The sequence below is a fragment of the Mauremys reevesii genome, linkage group 6 (assembly GCF_016161935.1).
Source record: "Mauremys reevesii isolate NIE-2019 linkage group 6, ASM1616193v1, whole genome shotgun sequence".
In the NCBI taxonomy this organism is placed as follows: Eukaryota; Metazoa; Chordata; order Testudines; family Geoemydidae; genus Mauremys; species Mauremys reevesii.
Window position 1 is genome coordinate 8,807,864 of NC_052628.1, and position 19,485 is coordinate 8,827,348.

Below are 19,485 nucleotides of genomic sequence, written 5' to 3' on the forward strand. Positions count from 1 at the left end.
AGTGAAATAATCCCTCAGAGCTGCCTTTGTCAGAAGTCAAATCCTTGTTGTACATTCTTGGACTGGGATTCAGCTTCATTTTGTTGGTTGGATGCAGCTTGACTGAATTGTTGAGGGGATTACAGAATAAACCAGAATTATATAGCTAAGATCAAACAAGGCTTTTTTAAAACTAACTAAATAAATAAATAAACTTCTCATAAGTTTGCTGAAAGTTTGTGACACCCTGCGATAGCTGGAACCCAAAAGGATTCTTTACATTTTCTGTAAGACTTCAGGCTGGACAAATTAAATACAGAGCAGTAAAACACCCAGTGAATGATAGACAGGCAAGCATACAAAGCATTTCACTGCAGACTGAGGGTTGGTCTACACTACAACGTTTGGTCGGCTTAACTACAGTGCTCAGTTGTGAAAAATTCCATGCCCTCTGTGATGTAATTAAGAAGACCTAAGCTCTGGTGGATGCACTGCTAGGTCGATGGAAAAATTCTTCCATCAACCTTAGCTACCCCCTCTCAAAGAGGTGGATTTATTAAAGTGATGGAAGAACCCCTGCAGTAAGTGTCTACACTTCTCCACTACAGTGGTGCAGCTGCAGTGCTGCCACTGTAGCATTTCTAGAGCAGACAGACCCTCACTTTAGAAGAGAGATATAACCTTGAAATGTTGGTGCATTCTCCAACCCACCAGCCAAACTGAGTCAATAAGTCTAGGCTCTGTCAGACAAAGGAGGGAAACTAATTCCATATCTGAGGACCAGCTCCCTTTCATATAAAGAAGGATGAGAACCAGTAAGTACCGCCAATTAGGGGAGCTGCTGAGGTATTGCACTAGGAGAGAGAGGGTTTTTTTTCAGAAACTAAACAATTAAGGTCTTAAATTCCACCCAGGAAAACAACTAACTGCCAGTGTAGACCTTGGAGGGCCAGTATCATCTGTGTGAGGCACTGTTGGTAAGCATGCAGCCAGGTTTTTCATTTGTCTAAGGTGACTTTAAGCTGCAGCATTAGAGTTCATTGAAATAGTCTCCTCTTGAGGTGACAAAGGTGTAGATGAAGTGCCTAGGGAGGTAGTGGAATCTGCATCATTGGAGATTTCTAAGAGCAGGTTAGACAAACACCTGTCAGGGATGGTCTAGATAATACTTAGTCCTGCCATGAGTGCAGGGGACTGAAGTAGATGGCCTCTCAAAGTCCCTTCCAGTCTTATGATTCTGATTCTATGATGAAGGTACCAAGGTCAAGATCCATCTCACCAAGTATAGATAATAGACTGTGGTCTTGCCAACAGCTACCTCCTAGACATCCTGGAGCCAATGATGATCTTCCAAACCAAGAAACAAATGGCTGGTGCACACTTTCAATCAAGGGCTGTGACGTGGCCTGGTTGTGGATGATATAACCTGAAAACACTGCATCCATGAGGCTTTTTTTATAATGCTGTTGTAACAAGCTCACATGTTGTGTGTCTCATAGCTGGTTTAGAACAAAAATAACAGCTGACTATTAGCACTGGCTAATGGAGCTGCTCTTTTAGCTCAGGTAATAGAGGTCTATGCTCTAGTGCTGAAGGTACTGGATTCAAATCCTGCTAATGATCTATGGCCATATCAACTTTCTTGGCCACTTTTTGTAGCAAAATGAAAATATATTTTCTTCTATATAACTATTTTTAACAATTTTTATATAAAATGCCTGCAATGTGCAAGAGATCAGACTAGATGATCATTATGGTCCATTCTGGCCTTAAAGTGTATGAATCTGTGAAGCTTCTTCAAATAATAAATGCATTTATTTATCAGGCTGCAGTATCAGAGAGATCTAGTCTCACTGGACTTACTTAGTACCAAGAATTATTGCTGAAAGCTTATATAATTTATTTTGAGTGTGATTTTTTTTATCAAACCACCTAATTAAAAGTTCTTTCTTTTGTAAACTGCTTAATGAGCACTAGTCCTAGATGAGTCAAGCATTTTCAAGGAGAGCTCAGAGATGTTCAGAGACAACAGCATTTCAGATACTGTAGCCTAGTGGATAGATGAATACAGTACTGGACTGCGACTCAAAAGATCTGATTTTATTCCTGGCTCTGCCACTGCCATGCTGAGTGACCTTGGGCAAGTCATTTCTCCTCTCTCTGTCTCAGTATCCCAATCTGTAAAATGAGGATAGTGATACCGACCTCCTTTGTAAAGCATTGAGATCTGTGCACAAAAAGCACTATAGAAAAGCACTTTAGATCAGCTGTTCGTAAATGTATTGGGTCATATACCGGTTTCTTAAAAAAGGTAGTGAACAGTCATACATGTCCCACAGTTTGGCAACCTCTGATTTAGACATTATGTGCCTAAATCATTTCTGGGTTACTCCGGTATAACTCTGTTGATTTCAATGGCATTACATCAGTGTAAAACTGAAGTGGTGGTGTAACAAGCCTTAACAATTATCCTGCTGGACACGTGTAGAATATTTTTTTTCTGCACAATCAAGCACACAAGAGTTAGAAAATGCTAGAAGGCTTTCTGTGCAACTTTAAACGGATCAGTCTCAGACAGACAGCCTGGAAACTTTCAGCCCAAATGGTGCAAAAATGGGCCAAGTTATAAGCAACTGGGAAATAAAGGTCTTAAAAGGGAAAGTGTCAGGCAACCTTAACTAGAGGCTTTGCTACAAGCTTTTCCTGTACTATGGCCCTGGAGCCTTGGAATCCTGCCTGTCCTTTAAGGGATCTCCTGCTCTGAGGGATGAATTCCATGGAAGAACACTGAGTTCCTGAAAGACACTCACACAAAGATACACATTGACCACTCTGCCAAACAGGCAGGGGTGAAAGTAACTTAAAGGACTTACTGGTACGCCAGAGTCCTGGGCAGGGGGGTGGGGCCTCAACTGGAAGGGGCGGGGCCTGAACCAGAAGGGGTGGGGCCTTTAAATTCCCAGCCACCGCTACTGCAGCAGAGCCCCAGGCCCTTTAAATCACCGCCAGAGCCCCACTGCTGGAGCCCCGGGGTGGCAGTGGCGGCCGGGGGCTCCGGAGGTGATTTAAAGGGCCCAGAGCTCCTGCTGTAGTAGTGGCGACTGGGAGCCCCAGGCCCTTTAAATCACCGCTGGAGCCCCAGGCCATGGCTGCTACCCCGGGGCTCTGGCAGAAGGGCTCAGGTGGAGATTTAAAGGGCCTGGGACTCCAGCCTGGGGCTTTGGGTAGTACTCATAGAAGATCCCAGGGATTCTCCAGGTTTCTCTAAAAGTGAAATGGAAAACTAAAATCAGCCCAAATATCTCCTCACGGATATAATGACTGGAGAATAATATTAATACAGAGAGGTGGATCTTTTTGAACAAAAGGGCAGGATATCGCTCTGTATAAGAACTCGATCATCCATATAGGGTTTTGATAGCCTGTATTTAGAGTGACATGATAGTCACAGGAAAAGCAGAGTAATTGCTCATTTCAGTTGCCTACACCCTGTGTCCTCAGTGGAACACTCTCAGGAGAAAGTTAACAAGAGAGGGAAAGGGAGACAACATCGATAAAAAAAATTATGCACTTGACAGCAGGGGAATAAATCCCTCTTTTTAAGCAGTGGGAAAAACTGTTGAGCCAAGCATCTGCTAATGCCATTCTCCAGGGCACGAGCTGTAATTCCAAGCAGATCTGGAGAGGACCAGCAAGGGTGAGCAGATTATCCTTGAAATATAGCTACACTCTGCTTGCTTGTCACCGGTCTACCATGCTGACCAATACTAATAACCACAGTACAGAATGAAGCCATAATCACTTAGCGAGTCAAATCCCTCCAGGCTGACAGGTGGTCAGATAATAAACCACATGCAGAGTAACAAAGCCTGGTGTGGTGGATAAAGCACAGGACTAGAATCAGGCAATTTAGGTTCTAGCCAGGTGGCCTCGAGCTATTCACTGAACCTCTCAGTGACCCATCTGCCACATGAGCATAACAATACAGACCCAGCTTCCCAGTGGTATTATGAAGCTGATGAGGTACATCCTCACTTGGTGTCCATCAGTGTAGCTCTGCTGAGTTTAATGGAACTACAGCAGCAGACAATCTGACCCACAGACGTGTGAAGAACTTCAGGATTCTCAGAGGGAAATCTCTAACAAAAGTGTGTGATACTATTATTATAGAATATGGTATTGATATGGATATTTATGACATCTTGCAATCATGATGCCTGCTATCAAGGACCTCCAGAGCCTTTATGGTGTGAGATAAAGACACAGCTTTTCCTAGTAGGAGCTGTAACACACTCACATCCTCTGTGGATCAGTCACCTGGTTTTTCGGGTGGGGTGGGGGACACAGCTAACACATACTAACCAGTTGATTACACAGCCACAGCCTGCATCATCAACACAGCTTTTCACATAAAGCAGCATACTTTTGTGTCACATTTCATTATGCCCATGTACGATTTTGGGGGGAGAGAGAGCATAACTTTTCTTTCCTGTCACCCTTCATATTTTTATTGCCAAAAAAATCCCATTGGGAGAGGCCAAATTAACAGCCCAAGAATCAAAGTCCTCTAAAAATAAGCACTGCCAGTTGGCAAGGAGTAGGCGGGTAGAGAGATGAGCAATAGCTTGTCCATTTATCATTACCTTCTTCTCCCTCCTGCTCATTTGAATATCTCCTGTACCTGTTGCATCCTTGGATAACCCCGAATGTTAGATCTTTGGGGCTTCTAAGACAGTCATTTTACCATGTGTCTGTGCAGCACTTAGCACACTGGGACCCTGGTCAAGGTGATGAGAAGGAGATGCTGGCTCATGAGAAGACTTTTTCCTTACGAAGTGGGCCAAGGAATGAGATATTTGGAGAACTCTTGGGATAAGATATCCTTTCCCACTTCTTGTCTTAAACTGTTGAGAAGTGCTTCTCTCTTGGGCTTCTGATTCTGTGAAGGATATAAACCTATGCTTAGCTTTAGGCCTTGTCTACACTATGCATGAAAGTCGATCTAAGTTACCCAATCTGAGTTACGTTAATAGCATAACTCAAGTCGACGTACTTAGATCTACTTACCATGGGGTCCACACTACGCGATGTCAACTGGAGACGCTCTCCCATCGACTCCCCTTACTCTTCTTCATCCGGTGGAGTACAAGAGTCAACGGGAGAGTGATCGGCGATCGATTTAGTGGCCGATCCATTGATTGCCACAGCATCGATCCTCTGGTAAGTGTAGACAAGCCCTTAGATACATGCTTAAGTCCCACTGAAGTGAACGGGACTTAAGCACATGTTCTACATTTAAGCACATTTGAGTGCTTTGCTGAATCTGGGCTGTTACCAGCTGCCATGTGCCATGGCAGAGGAGGCATTTGTTCTCTACTTACAGCTTGTAAATCACTTTGGGATCTTTTGGGATGATTAGCACTGTAAAAAATACCGTACTGGCCCAGAGTGACATGGTATATGTAACCACCATCTTTATGACAAAGAGCCAGCAAAATAATGCAGGTCACCGCAATGTCTTCAGCTAGCAACATTATTTGCTACATTTCAAGTGCCAGGGTGGATCCAGTCCAGCCCAGGAAGCATGAACTGGCATAGAAGGAATGACAGACATTAGGCATAAGTACTTTTTATATCAAGCCTTTGGCAAGTTACTTGTTGGAAAAATCTGTTCCCATGAATACAATCCAAAATCTGCAAGTTGTGCTATCAAGGCATATGATAACTTCTGCTATCTGGGGATATGTTAATTTGCACCATCCTGGGATATGCCAAATCATTGCCAGAGTAACAGTTCATTCTAGATGCCAGTCAAGGTCCCTTTCAATAGCCTTAGCACATTTTGGAATGCGAGTCGTTTTGATGTGACTGTAGAACAAAGTGTACTTTCTCCACCAGAAATTGTGCAAATCACTTTTGAATGAAAAATGGGTAATTTCTTACAATTTTCCCACTTAAATGTGATTTGCAATTATGCACTTATGGATCCCTTTTTTTTTCTGTGTCTACATGACAGAAAAACATTTCTTCCTTCACTGGTATGTATGTTCCAGAATGGGAACTGAAAACAAACAAAGAAAATTAAGTTGAAAGTGATAGAACCAGAAACTTGGTTCCCTAAAGACAGAAATTGTGTGGAATAATTTATGTAAAGGGCAGGTAGATACCACAGCAACAGTTCATTAGTGATAGAGAGAGACACCACAAAAGGATTGGAGTGAGACAGGTGATCAGCCTCCATATCCAGACAATTTTTCAAAGAGAAATTATTAAATTAAGTGAATGACATATTCACTGAATAGTATTTGACCAGCTGTAGTAGCTAATATGTATGAGAGAGGTCAGTTTGCATATGTCTACAGACTCATGCTCATAGATTTGGGGGGAATGTATTTTCTCATGAAAAACCATTCTATTGTTAAAAAAGCAAGCAGCTGTTCAATTTTTTTTTAAAAAATGAGAATTTAGTGAACACATCAACAATGTGAAGAACACATCAACAATGAATTCCACCTTGGGGCAGGTCACTTGATACAGTATTGATAACATTATTTTGTGTATAGAGTATGAAATCCAGTTCACAGATTAGGAAGAGAAGTGAATTTAGCCAGGGCAAAGCACACAAATAAAACAGACTCAGCTTTGGAGAAGAATAAATGAAAGAATGCAAGTGTGTCAGTCAGGGCCACCCAGAGGATTCCGGGGTCCTGGGGTCTTCGGTGGTGGGGGGCCCCCGCTTTGGCGGTAATTTGGTGGTGGGGGGCCCTTCCGTTCCGGGACCCGCTACTGAAGTGCCCCGGAGACCCGCGGCGGGGGCCCCCCGCCGCCGAAGTGCAGCCAGGTCTTTGGTGGTAATTCGGCAGCGGGGGGGGCCCCGCCGCAGGCCTCCGGGGCACTTCGGCGGCGGGTCCCGGAACGGAAGGGCCCCCCGCCGCCGAATTACCGCCGAAGACCCGGCTGCACTTGAGCAGCGGGTCCCGGGGTGGAAGGACCCCCTGCCGGTGAAGACCAGGAGCGGAGGACGCTCCGGGGGCCCGGGCCCCGCAAGAGTTTTCCAGGCCCCCCAGAGCGAGTGAAGGACCCTGCTCCAGGGCCCCCAAATAACTCTCGTGGGGGCCCCTGCGGGGCCAGGGCCTGGGGCAAATTGCCCCTCTTGCCCTGCCCCCCTGGGTGGCCCTGGTGTCAGTTAAAGCCATGTGAGGAGGACGTAACATTAACCATTGCAGGTAATTAACCACCAAAACAGTTTACCAAGGCACTGATGGATTCTCTATCCCATGAAGTTTTTACATCAAGATGGGATGGCTTTCAAAAAAGATCTGCTGTAGTTCCACCCAGGCTATCTAAGGTGCTCATTTGCCCCTCCAGCAGAGTATCTCAGCCCCTCACAATCTTTCATTGATTTAACCCACAATAGCCCTTTGAGGTAGGGCAGTGATTCTAGCCCCATTTTATAGAGGGGGAACTGAGGCCAAATGACTTGCCTGTGGTCAGTTAGGAAGTGCACAGACTTGAACATAAGCCTACCAACTTTGAGTCTAGCATCGGTGCAGGAATCACTGGGTGAAATTTTATGCCCTGTGTTCTGCAGGTGGTCAGACAAGATGTTTTAATGGTCCCTTTTGGCCTTCATATCCACAAATCTGAATGAATCTATGAAAACACAGTAGGGGCTGACCCTGTACACAGTGTAGGCCAGGGGCCAGCAACCTTTCAGAAGTGGTGTGCCGAGTCTTCATTTATTCACTCTAATTTAAGGTTTTGCGTGCCAGTAATACATTTTAACATTTTTAGAAGGTCTCTTTCTATAAGTCTATAATATATAACTAAACTATTGTTGTATGTAAAGTAAATAAGTTTTTTTAAAAATGTTTAAGAAGCTTCATTTAAAATTAAATAAAAATGCAGAGCCCCCCGGACCGGTGGCCAGGACCCGGGCAGTGTGAGTGCCACTGAAAATCAGCTCGTGTGGCGCCTTCGGCATGCATGCCATAGGTTGCCTACCCCTGGTGTAGGCCTTCCTCTCTTGAGTAATCCCATTAGGTTAAAAAAAGCTAGTCATGTGATAAGAGCTATTCATGTCAATAAAGATTTGCCAAATCTGACCCGTTGTGCATGTTCTTCCTTCCTATGTTTTCTCAGCAGTAAGTACGGAACTCTCTGGCATCTCTTTGGGAAACAGAAATCATTATGAGACACAGTATGGAGGAAAAGTGCTTAATAGGGCACAGTGCAGCACACCATATCGATCCATTTTCCTCTGACTTGAGAGAATGACTGAATGCACAAATAACTGAATTTTCATTTTGTAGTTTGAGCATTTTTTCCCCCATTTTTCTGAAGATGCCGCCCTAAACAAAATGAATACTGGAAAAGAGAATTCAGTGTGGCCCAGGACAGGTGCAAAAGTCAGCAAGCTGAACCCCCATCCTTTCTCGTGCTACCATTTTGTACTGGCACTTGCGCCAAGGAGTAAAGATTTCTATTGAAATTTGGATCCCTGGGCCATTGTAACTGAGAGCAGAAACTGTCTATTTGGGGGGAAAGAAAAGAGCAAGATTAATCACTCAAAACCAAGTTGTTTTAAAAGGATTTACCTGTGTTGAAGCTGCTCAGAATTTCATGCAGTTGGAAGCAGACCTGGCAGGGGATTTATGGGCAGAATGTACGTGAAGAAGTCAATGATTCATCACCAAAGCAATGTATCGCCATCCATCTTAGACACTTATGTGACTTCCATTATTGTAGTATCTGAGTATCTCAGACTCTTTAACAGAATTAGCCTCCCAACTCCTCTGGAGCAGGGAAGGGTCGCTATCACCATTTCACAAATGAAGAACAGAGCACCTGAGTGACTTGCCCACCAAAGTCTTCAGCAGAGCAGGAGTTTGAACCTGGGCCTTGCAAGTCCCAGCGTAAGGCAGTAAGCTGCTGATCCTTTTTCACTGCACCTCATTCCCCTGCTACTGTACTATTCAGAGCATCTTACAGCCTACATAAAAACATGTAAAAATAAATTGGAGCAATATCCACAAGGAGAAATCTCCTTTTACACCAGCACAATCTAATCCTTTCCTTCCCAACTCCATCTACTCATAGCCCATTCAATGCCACCTTCAATATCGGGAATATAGGTAGAGATCACAGCTTTCCTGAATATTGATTCACCTCCTTAGATAATAACAAGGGGATTCCCATTGCAAAGGGGCTGCAGAAAAAGAGTATAGACTGGGCCTGTATTGTCTTACTTCATTGTGATCTAATGTGTTTCCACATTCTCCGCAACTCCTGACCACTCTTGCTTGGGCTTGATTTTTCCACCTATGGCCTTCCAACTCCCTCTTGATCGGGTTTCAACAGTCAAGAAGTTGCCATGTGCGGTCAATACAGATGTTGGAAGCTGAGCTCCATTCCGTCCAGCATGCAAGGAGTTACTGAAGTAGCCAGGACCCAAATCATGTAGAGAGTTCTCTCCCCCAGTCTTAAGTTGTTATAAGTTTAATATAAAAAAAAACATCAATGTCAAGATCAAAAAAGAATGTCTTACTATAAACCAACAGGAAAACGACTCAGATGTTTGTGTTACATTTCTAAAATCTGAGTTTTCTTTTTGTGACTTTTGTATGAAATAATAGGGCAGGTAGTCTGATACCCTCAGCATGCTTGATACAGTGTACCTAGCTGGAAGAAGATATTGGTCCAAAAGCCTGAGTTTTGACATATGGAACTTTTACTCTTGGGGGATTCCTGCACTACTCTGCATGTGCAGAATTTATGTCCTGTGCAGATTTCTTTGTTTCCTGCAGAAAAAAGGACTTTCTGATAGGGAAGCAAAGGGAAGCCAGTAGAGTGGTCATATGACCCTGCCCATCAGAATGTTTTGGGTGACCGGAGTAGCTGGCACAGAGGTAAATCACTGTGGGGCAGGAGGTGGAACTGGAGAAGACCCAGCTGGTGGCTTCTGCCCTGCTCTGGTCTCAGTCCTGGCTGGGATGGGGGAAGATGGGATTTTCTCTTCCCCTGCAGACATCCAGGGCACAGTCAGACCCTCCCCCAGTACAACTCATGTTCGTGGGGAAGTTGGCTCAAAAGCCTTCATAGAAGATCTTGCTCTGGATCAGGGTTTTGTGCATAGCAGAGCAGTTGCCTCACTGCCACCTATGGAAAGTGGGCTCTTGACCCAAGACACTCTCTCTTTCCCCAACAGCTCTGCTTCAGGTGTCCCCCCAATCCCCTTGCATCGGGACCACCCTGACGAGCAATTTGCACCTGGATTCTGACACCACTGAGCCCCACTCCCCAGCATCTGGAACCCCCATGGAGCTCCCCCACACCCAGAGCCCCCCTACCAAGCTCCATTACCCCTCACATCCAGCCCCCCACCCTCTGCTGAGCCCCAATCACCTTCACCTGGTTCCCTCAGCACAGGGTTGAGGTTGGGAGAACCAGGTCCATTATCCCCAATGGGTTGACCTGGTGGCTGCAATGCTTTCCAGTTGGGCTGTCCCCCAAAGAGGATGCCAGAGGGGATGCCGTTCCCCGCCAACAGAAGCCACAGTGGAAGACTTAATATTCAAGCTGTAGGAAGATGAATGGAGGCTCTGTAGTGAGCCCCTGGAAGCTAATTTGTGGCCACCTTCCCAACCACTTGGTCATAGGCAGCTCTCCAAGCCTGGAATGCTGTTCTGAGCAGCAGGAGCAGGAGCACTCCCCCACGGGACCAGCGACACTTTACGTCTTTGCTTTGGATTTGGAGATTTTCCCCAAATTCTGACTGATGGGAATCAGTTTAATCTCCCCTGGATTCCAAGCTGCCAACTGGGCGCTCCGCAGCTAGCCAAGTGAATGCAGACAGACAGATTCCTAAGCAAGCATAGCATTTTCTGAACCTTTTGAGATGCAGAGAGCTAGGTAGTTATCCAAAGCCAGAGTGCCGTAGTACGACCAAGACTTTTTGGGTGTAGCGGTTGGGCTGCTCAAGTCTATTTACTAGGATGGCTGAGTGGTTAAGGCATTAAATTCAAGCCCCAGTAGGTGTGAGCATATGTGGGTTTGGATCCCACTTCTAGTAGGCTGCTGCTACCCTTTGACCAACTGGTACAAAAATGAAGGCTGCTGCTTCTCTTTAGCAAAACCTTCTGTTGTCCTCCTGTACTGCGCCCAAGCCCCAAATTAATAAATAACTTCAGAAAGGTAATCATCTCACCGCTGGGGGATAACAGGCCCAATCCAAAACTGCCACCAAGGTGCTAGTGAGATTTGAACTCACAACCCCTGGTTTACAAGACCAGTGCGCTAACTCCTGAGCTATGGAACCAGGCAGTCTAAGTACTCTGCCCAAGCCTATGTAAGGGATGCTGTGCCTGCCATCATCCCACACTCAAAGCAGCAGGCTGGTTGATGATGTCCCAAGAAGTCCTTCTTCCACCAGGGCAGACTTGGGGCACTTACCAGAATGGCTGAGTGGTTAAGGTGTTGGACTTAAGTTCTAATAGACATGTGCCTACATGGGTTCAATCCCCACTTGTGGTAAGATCCTGTTCTCGTACCCAGTAGTGCTAAGCAGCTGGCTTTTATTCCTAGGCCATGGCATAGCTGCTATCAGGAAAGATCCCTCCGGCTGGACAAGGCAAATGAATCTGCAAACTTACCTGTGTGGCAAGGCTCCATCAAGATTTGAACTCAAGACCCCTGCTTTACAAAACCAAAAACCCAACATCAAGCAAACCACCATCACTCATGGAAGAGTACAGTTTGTGCCAAAAGTTGCTGATTTTATTCCTGGGGGAAATCTGAGCCTCTGTGCATGTGCAGACTTTATGTCCCCTGCAGATTTCTTTGCTTCCCTGCAGGAAAAGGACTTTCTGACAGGGAAGCCAGAACAGCAGTCATGCGACTCTCCACAGCAGTATGTTTCAGATGGCCAGGGCAGCTGGCAGAAAAATAAATCACTGTGGGTTAGAGTGGCAGGACTAGGGAAGACCCTGCTGGTGGTTCCTGCCCTGCACCAAGCTCAGCTGCTAGTTCTGACTGGGCTGTTTCTGGGGAAGACCCAATCCTTGTGCTGTCAGGGTTGGGTACAGCCTCACCGCTGAGTTCATGTCTGGGAGGCATGAGGTGCTGCATAGTGATCTTCCCCCTCTGAGCTCCCCAATGCCATGCTGGAGCCTCCACATTTATTTGAGAATTTCAACTTGGAGAATTTAAAAATATTTTTGTGTTTTCCACTAAACTGACAATATCGGTCTTATCCTCTGGATTTGTGACCTTTTCTAGGGAGGAACGGGGGGGAGGGGGTTAAAGAGAAATGTGTGCTTTGCAACATGCTGAAGAAAATGCTATGCTTGCAGGAGTCCCTTATTTCACTTTTCATTTCACTCCATAAATGTGAATAATTTTCCTGGGAGAACAAACAAAAGATCATTTTGGCCAAAGTCCTATTAGTTTGGAAGTACATCCTATCCTTCTGAGGAGTTCATTTATGGTACTAGATTGGTTTGATTTAGTGAACATGAAAAAAAATGCACATCCTCTCAGTTGTGCATCCAATTTATTATATTCTGCCATTATAAGAACAGAAAAAGTCATAATCTAGCCACTCCAGTATTTCCCAATGACCAATTTTTTGTAGAGAACCTTAACATATAAGCAAATTTGGTTGGCTAGAACATTTCTATATTTTTCTTGCTCTTATTGAACACAGCAGAAAACAGCTTTATTTCAAGTATTAGCTTGCATGGAACTCCGTTACAGTGTTGGATAATGCAGTTGCAGGGTCAATTTCTGTGGCAACTAGCTCCGTGCTTAGCTCCTTGATGTTAACAGGCCAAATTCTGCTCTCATACCACTCTGAACCCTATATAACTCTATGGAAGTCTTTCACAGTGGTATCAATCTGGAGTAACTCCACTGTACTCTCATTTACAAGGGCGTAAATCCAGATTATCCACAGAAGCCACTTTTCATCTAGTAATAGTTCTACTCTACTTTCCTGCCAGAATGTAGGAGCCCAGAGACACCAAACCAACAATGGAAAACAATGATAAAAAAGGATATGTCATAATTTTGAAAAGGACTGAATTTAAATAATGGCTATATTTGGGGGAATGTTGACCTTTTTTCTGGAATGTGTGTGTCTGTGCTACTGTGTTGGTTAGCTCCTATTTGATCTCTTCTTTTCAGAATCTTATACTGTCCCCATCTCCTTTGGATCTGAACAACTGTGTCTGGGGGGAGGGGGTAAACAGTTCAGAATTCACAGAGAACCTGAATCAGGAAAGCTTCTCTCTTCAGGTAAATACATAACCAACAGAACTTAAAGTTAAGCACATTCTTAAGTGCTTTTCCTGACCTGGAGCCACACCAGGGTAACTCAATGTATTGCATTTGAAGCACTTCCAAATTTAAACAGTGCATAGAAGGACTATGTAGATGGGACTATATTGGGAGGATTTATGAATGATAGTGTGCACATCGGGGGTGGGGAATTAGTTAAAAGCACAAAGGGCAATAACATGACATTAAGTATCAGAGGGGTAGCCGTGTTAGTCTGTATCCACAACAACAACGAGGAGTCTGGTGGCATCTTAAAGACTAACAGATTTATTTGGGCATAAGCTTTCATGGGTTAAAAACCTACTTCTTCAGATGCATGGACTCCATGTATCTGAAGAAGTGGATTTTTTACCCATGAAAGTTTATGCCCAAATAAATCTGTTAGTCTTTAAGGTGCCACCGAAAATGACATTGATTTTTAGGACCTCTCCATTGAAAGCTATGGAGAGCTCTGCTTAAAAAATGATGGTATGATATGGCCCAGGAAAGCAGTATCCTAGGGCTAGATCCAAAACCCCACTAAGTCCATGGAAAGGCTCCCAGTGACTTCAGTGGTCTGAGGAATAGGTCCTTCAGCTTCAACTTATAGGTGTAAAATAGCTGATAGTGTGAACAATGTGCTGTGGATAATTACAGCTATTACCAAGGGCCAGATCCAACTCTCATAAATCAACAGAAGCTTTTCCGATGGAAATTGGATCACTCTCTAAATTACTTGTAATCCATTAACCTTGAAATACACCAGCTCTTGTCTGGGTATAACAAACTCCTTTGCACTGAAGTGGGCAACTGAACAACTTCAACACAAACAGCAATTCCACCTGCAGGCAAATTCTGCTCTTGGTTACACCAGTGAATATCCAGATATGTTCCTCTTGAATCAAATGTATTTATCCAGATTTATCCCTCTCCCCAGTGCCTCCCACCCACCGGTGGCCCCGCTCATCAACTCCTCTCCCACCTGCCACAGTCAGCTGTTATGCAGCATGCAGAATGCTCTGGGAGGAAGCGGGAGGAGCGGTGACAGGGTATGCTCAGGGGAAGGGGTAGAACTGGGCGGGAAGGGGCGGGGCAGGGTTGGGGACTTGGGTGAAGGGGTGGGGGCAGGGCCTGAGGCGGAACACGGGTGGGAAGAGTTGGGCTGGTATTTGGGGGAAGGGGCAAGTCTTGAGGTGGAGCTGGGGGTGGAGCACTCCCCAGGCCCAGAAGACACCGGCGCCTATGGGTTCTCAATTCCCCGAGGTCAAATTAGAACATATCATTTCCCACTGTTCTTAAAAATGTTGTCTATTTTCTTCGCAGTTCCAACAGCCTCAGCATGAAGTCCAGAATCCTTGCAGCCTCCCAACCTCTTACTCTCTTTGACAGATTCCCCCAGAAAGAATTTACATAATAACAATATAGCATGTGTTATAAACTGTAAATGTAAATGAAATGTACTTAGCTGGTACTCAACTCCTTCTTGTCCTCTAGAACATCTTCTGCTGTGATTCTTCAACTCCAAATTACATTTGCCTTATACAAATCTTACATTGAAAGAAGAAAAGAACTCCAACTAAATTCACAGATTCCAGGCCCAGAAGACACTATTGTGATAATCTAGTTTCACCTCCTGTATGATTGCAGGCCATAGAACTTTCCCAAAATAAATCCTAGAGCAGATATTTTAGAAAAAAAAAATCCAATTTTGATTTAAAAATTGTCCGTTATGGAGAATTCACCAGAAATCTGGTAAATTGTTCCAATATTTAATTACCCTCACTGTTAAAAAGTAATTATTTTATTAATTTATATTGTCACCCTTCTGCGGAGCAATTACAGAGGTTGGAACTCTTTGGGTTGGTTTCCTGTTGAAGAAGAAATCAGTGACGAGGAGTCTGGGAATTTTCATTGTGTAACTTGTTTTATTTAATATGTATGTGCTAGTTCTTGAACAGAGGTGATGAAACAACATAGAGAAATCCCTGTTGTCAGGAATTTCAGCTCAAATACCAATGCTTGGTTCCCAGGGAGCAATTTTGCATCACAAACTGATTCCACTGGATAGATGAAGGCACAGAAGAAACTCTCTTGATGCTTTCAACAGCTTCCTTGCAAAACAATGTACATCACAAACTATGCTGCATTCCTGGAAAGATTAAACTGCTCACAAAGAACTTGTAAACTACGTGTAACAGCACCACCTGTTGACTCCTGGTGAAACCATATCTTTCTTTAACCTTGCCTTGTCATTATAGCTGGGCATCATAGGAATTTTAATAACAATGCATATGTGAAATTGCCTGTTTCTTTTGGGGTGCATGATTTGCTGACAGGGCACACATATCCTTTGATAATAAAAGCAAACATACACAAGGAAAGGTGCACCTTAAACCTGAACTTTAACAACTGTAATTGAAAGATGCTCTAGTCTTCACGGTCATCCTGTTGTATCTCCACTGCCCATAAAAGCAGTGTAAGGGAATAAGGAATGCCATTCATTTGGGGGTCAGAGGCTTGGAGATGGCCTGGCTACCTGATAACCCCACCTACTGCACCTGAGAAAGAGGTGGAACTTAATTAGCTGGCCCTCATATAAAGAGGGCAACAGAAAATGGCTGGGAGAGAGGAACTGCAACACCCACCAAGAAGTTGAGGGACCAGAGGCAGTGCCTGGATGGACTGCTACAGAAGTGACTGCTGAGGGGTACTGCTGCAGAAAACCAAACAGAGAAGGGCGGGGAGCTCGGTATGTGGATGCTCTGAGGTAAGATCCAGGACATCTGGTTACTGGTGTGTGAGACTAATTTGGCAAAAGGACTGATGTGCGTGCAACGGCTGTGAAGCAGGACTTTGGTTACTTTTGGTAAGAAGGCTCAATTAAAGAGCTGAAAAATAGCTTCCCTGGATTCCTTGAGAAAGCTCAGTTGAATAACCCCAGGGAGTGGGCTGACCCAGCAAAACAAAGTGTAGTCTGACAGGAGGAGGGCGCTATCAAACAGGCCTAATCTTTTCCAGGAAGGCAGAATGGTAAATGACGTGCAACCAGAGCAGCCCTCCGGCTAAAACACCAATCAAGCAAATGCCTGGAAAAAAGGCTTTTCACTGTGCTGTGACCCTCTCCAAACTCAGGTACTGATAGGTTGGTGAAGAGAATGAGTTCTGAAGCTAGTGGCGTCCCACTGAGAAATTCAATGGTTCATCCCTTAAGACCGACAGTAAAAGTGCCCCAGCTGATTCCCAGCCAAACTCAGTTTTTGGTTGACATATGATGGTAAACTATTGGTCTCACAAATATTCTGTAATAATCTTAAATATTTCCCAGAGGTTACATCCTCACAAACCCATGGTAAATCTCCTTTATAGTGCCATCTAGTGTCCATGAGAAGTGAACATGTAGAACCTACTTTGCAAGTTCATCGTGCTCCTCTTCGACAGTATATTGGGAGGAAAGTGATATTCCATCCCTCACAGTGGTCTGTTGCATTTGATCTGTTTCCATCACTAAACACATGGCTCTGGGGTTCTGAGTTTTTCTTCTTTTTTAGAAAGGCCCCTAGATTTGTTTGCATTTTTTTTCTCATCCCACTATATTAAAACCAACATGTCTACAGAGTGGCTGTCAACCACAAGTTCTGTTTTGGTGCTTAAGCTAAAATCACATCCCTTCTGTTTTTCCCAGATTTCAAAGGTTCTTAAAGTATGAATGGATGAGTTTGTTTTGTCTAATTTCACACCCACTCAAATGCTGTTGGGTCAAAACTATGACTAGACCTGAAATGTTATTGGGGAAGAAGTTAAAATGGGGCAAAGAAGGGGGAGACAGAAAATACAGTGATATGATTTTTTTAAAGGGTGAAAAATGAAGCAGGGTATAAACTTCTTTACAGTCGCTTTTGCCAATTTTCTAGACAGCTGATGACTTGCATGGAAATTTTAACCAAGATGAAGACACCCTGAAGCAGGCTACATTTTTAATTCTCAAGAGGATGTCAGAGTTTATTCAAAGTAATAAATACTTTTTACTTTGTTACATTATTGTTACTTATTATGATTTGGCTTGAAGCAAAACCTAGATGCTCCAACAAACATTTTAGTTCCATTGTTCTAGGTTCTGAACATATAGAGGTTGCCTAGACAAACAGTTGGGGGAGTGGTAAATAATGAAAGGGACAAGTCACTGATTCAGAGCGATCTGGATTGCTTGGTAAACTGGGTGCAAGCAAACAATATGTGTTTTAATGTGTCTAAATGTAAATGTTTACATCTAAGGGAAAAGAACGTAGGCCGCACTTACAGGATAAGGGGCTGTTCCCTGGGAAGTGCTGACTCAGAAAGATTTGTGGAGCGTGGTGGATAATCAGCTGAACTTGAGCTCCCAAGAGACTACTGTGTCTAAAAGAGCATAGCTCAGTGGCTTGAGCATTGGTTTACTAAAATTAGGGTTGTTGGTTCAATCCTTGAAGGGGCCAGCTAGGGAATCTGGGGCAAAAATCTGTTTGGGGATTAGCCCTACTTTGAGCAGGGGGTTAGACTAAATGCCCTCCTGAGGTCTTTTCTCACCCTCATATTCTATGATCCTTGGATGTATATACAGGGGAATCATGAGAAGAGAGGTGATTTTACATCTGTATTTGGCAGTGGTGTGACTGTTGCTAGAATACTGCATCCAGTTCTGGTGCCTGAAAGAGGTTGAGAAATTAGAGAGGGTCCAGACAAGAGCCATGAGAATGATTAAGGAATTAAACCAAATGCTTTATATTGATAGACTCAAAGAGTTCAATCTATTTGGCTTAACAAAGAGAAGGTTAATGGGTGACTTGATTACAGCCTATACGTACGTACGTGGGGAACAAATACCTAATAATTGGCTCTTCAATCTAGCAGAGAAATGTACAACTTGATCCAAGACTGGATTTTAAGGTAGACAAATTCAGATTGGAATAAGGTGTGCATTTTTAACACTCAGAGTAATTAACAATTTGAACCTCTTGCCACGGGTCACAGTGGATTCTCCATCACTGACCATTTTAAAATCAAGATTGGATGTTTTTCTAAAAGATCTCCTGTAGGAACTATTTTGGGGAAGTGCTATGGCCTGTGTTATACAGGAGGTCAGACTAGATGATCACAATGGTCCCTTCTGTCCTTGGAATTTATGAAGCTGTGAAGTGGCCGCAAGCCGGGGTATAAATCTATCCCAGATTAGCCTTCTGTGCACTAAATGTCCGTGAGGACCCTGCTGCCACATACTAAAAGTTCCCAAGTGCATTTTAATCCACTCCCATTCCGAAGAGGGAGTAGCTCAAAGTTCACTGCAGAACTTAAAAACAAGACTGTCCTTCCTCGCAGTTATATAATGACATAGGGAGGTAAGCAGATCTTTTAGACATCTGAGCTTAGCTCACTGGGTGCAACTTTTTTAAATTAACATATCCTAAAAAGTCAGGTAACACTTTCATTACTGCCTAAGTGACTTAGGACCCTGTCACATTTTCCAAAGGGACTTCGACTCAGATTTTTAAATCTATTTAGGCCATTGCTCCATTCAGAATCACAACACCTAAGTAACTCAGAAGCCTAGGTCGCATTTTCAGAAGTAACTTAGACAACTGGGCTCAGATCCTTAAAGGTATTTAGGCACCTAACGCCTATTGATTTCAATGGGAATTAGGCACTTAAATATCTTTGAGGATTAAGCCATAGGAGTCTAAATTTAATTGGCTTTTGGTGAGATTTAGGCACTTAAGTACTTAAGTCTTTTTTGAAATCGGGGCTGAGGCCCTAAATCATGGGTGAAATTTTTACTGCATTGCTATAAAACTAAAAGTATAATTTTTGAGCAACTTACTCTCCTGAGAAGAGGGTTAGAAATGAATTACCACTCCCAAGTGAAAGAAATGAGCCCTCTCTTTCATTCTTTCAGCATGACAAACCTGACTGGATGAGACTAGAATTCGGTACTGTCACTTTAAATCACCTTTGGTTCCTGCATATAACTCTTCTCCTGGGTTTTAGTGCCATATTGTAATGTTAAAGTGTAAAACTCTGCATCTGCTGAGGCAGTTGGCTGGAAAAGCAAGTATGTCAATGGTAGTCCCTAGCTGCCATCACACATATGGATTTTCTGTGTTCAGCTATGCCATCTGGTAGCTAGACCTAGATTCACTCCTCATTGAATAAGGACTATCT

At 43.8% G+C, this 19,485-nt stretch overlaps 1 long non-coding RNA gene across 1 annotated transcript; it reads left to right on the top strand.

Moving 5' to 3' along the window:
- Positions 1–542: 542 nt before the first annotated feature.
- On the top strand, positions 543–14,692 carry LOC120407508. Its single transcript, XR_005600076.1, has 3 exons — positions 543–794; positions 13,162–13,272; positions 14,617–14,692. It is a non-coding gene; the product is annotated as an uncharacterized LOC120407508 (long non-coding RNA).
- The last annotated feature ends 4,793 nt before the right edge of the window (positions 14,693–19,485 follow it).